The following is a 2,561-nucleotide window of genomic DNA, read 5'->3' on the forward strand; positions in this document are numbered from 1 at the left end:
TTGTGCACATTTTGTTAAAATATATTTTAAGAATATTTTTGTATTAACAAATTTAAAAGATAATTTAGTTTTGTCAGTAAATTAATAATTAGAAAGTAGTTTTGGTGGTTTATTTTAATTTATTTGTTAATAAATAACCATCTGGATTCATGTGTTCTGCCCATATTTGCAGGAAATTAAATACAGTTATTAACTTTACAAAAAAACACGTGGATTCATACTTTTATTGCAACGTTCAAAAAGCATAAAATAATAAAATTCAATTACGTACAGAGCTTTAATGTGAATGTATTTCAGATATAATAATTATTCGTTGTACTTCTACTCTATAAATATGTAGATATCGAAGATCCATTAATTATGGACATCATACGTATGAAATTATGAATGTTATGAGTATGAAATTATGGATGTTATTAATATAAAATTACGGATGTTATGTATATGAACTTATGGATGTTATGAGTAAATTTATCAATTGAATAAATTAATTTAAGTATTTGATATTTTTAAATTCAATTATATAAAATTTGAAAATATTTGTGTTAAAAAATTAGAATAAATTATTATTTCACTTTGAAAAATATAAAACAAATATTACGTAAGTGAGACAATAAATTAGTGATTACAAAAAAAATTAATTAAAATTAATAGCAATTAAAATTTGGATTACTCGAATCTCTACAATAATATTATGTAGGTGTAGTGAAACAATAAAGAAAAAATAAATTAGTGGTTACAAAAAAATCAATTAACATTAATGACATTTAAAGTATGTTATTATGATTAGTCTTTAATGCAATAGTATATATGAAAATCAAATTATAAATAGTCTCATTAATATATGATATGTTACATTCTAATAGTTAGGGATATAATGTGATAAATTGAATGATAAGAGAGTGAAATAAAAAATCAAAATGTAAAAAAGTTATATAAATAAAGTTAAATTAAGAAATTTTTGGTTAGTTATGGCTGAATTATTTTGGCTCTCAAACTTTTTTCCATACATAATACTTGAAGAATAACAATATAACTAAGATCCTGTGAAGGAAAGATAAACAAAATCGATAACCAATATTCACACACGAAATGTTAACGTAAGAAGCGTCGAATATAGAAGCAATATATATGTGTGTGTGCGTGCGTGCGTACGTGCGTGCGTGTGTATATAGATTCTCTTCTTTATATATATGTATTTTGTCCTTCCTAGAGGTTGACTTGGAGAAACAGGATTTGTATTTTGTCTTTTGGAACACACTTTTGGTTGTATATATGTATAAGTATGGTCGGCCTTTACTTCACAGGTCGAGCTTGGAATTTGCTATTTGTATCTTTGGCACTCTATATCATATGTTTATTTTCCTTTTCGTGTGTTGTTATCTATCCCTTTATACTTACCCATTTCGAGTGTGAAATAGAGTAGAAATACTCAGTAGAGTACAAGTGTTTTTTCTTTTTCGAATTTAAGAGTTACTTGAATAAAATTGTAGAGAGTAAGTTAGAAACATGATGTGGCCGTCATCCTCCTATTCCGAGTTTCTAAGTCCCGATTTCGTCATTCTCAATGGTGGGGAGTGTTCCTGTAAGGACTATGACTGATGCTCAAGTTAAAATGGGTCACAAAAGGAATTAAGTTAGAGATAATACTTGAGTACACATATTTAAAATTGTGCATATATTATGAGGTTATGATGTTATAATTTTTCTTATGTGAGTTACTTTTTTCATGAGCTACTCTCATCATAAGATGCTTGATGCCTTATTGTGGTCTCTCTTCAACTTGTAGCTTGTAGTTCTTGTGGTGGATACCCTCAACTCGTAGCTAGGCTCAAGCGTCTGAGTTTTCGAAATTTCGATGAAGAAATATCAAAATAAATTCAAGTTGCCAAAATCAATAATTATTAAATTTACTATGCTTAAAATAGTAACTTAATAATGAAAATATTGAGTTTAAAATAAAGAAATTATTTTTCGTAAAATAATTGCTTGATGAATTTTTTCTATTTAAGTCCAATCTATCTAAATGATTTTTTTCCCATATAAAGTAATTGCTTGGACAATTGAATGATGAAATTTTTAATTTAGATTAGTTGACTCATAAATTTTTTTTTCAATAAACAATGGTTTAGAGATTATTCCTTTATTTCTACCATAAATTTTCATATTATTTTTTAAAAATAATACTCTCTAAAAAATTTTAAATAAAATTAATACATCATACCTTTTCATGATTAAATATGAATATGGTTTGACTTCAAGGAGCTCAATTAGGATTTTTATCATTTTTTTCTTTAATAAAAAATGAGCTTCCGTCTTCTGACTTTGTAAACTTCGATCTCTGAATGTCAAGTAGTAGGGGTGTTCAAAACCGATCCGGACCGAACTAAACCGACTAACCGAACCAAAAAAACCGAAAATCGAATAAACCAAAAATCGAAAAAACCGAAAAAATATGTTTTGCTATTTTTATTATGGTTCGGTTCGGTTTTCGCTTCTGATAATGAAAACCCCAACCGAACCGAACCGAACCGGTCAGGAAAAACCCTAAAATAACCAAC

Source organism: Arachis ipaensis, chromosome B10 (genome assembly GCF_000816755.2).
Source record: "Arachis ipaensis cultivar K30076 chromosome B10, Araip1.1, whole genome shotgun sequence".
NCBI lineage: Eukaryota > Viridiplantae > Streptophyta > Magnoliopsida > Fabales > Fabaceae > Arachis > Arachis ipaensis.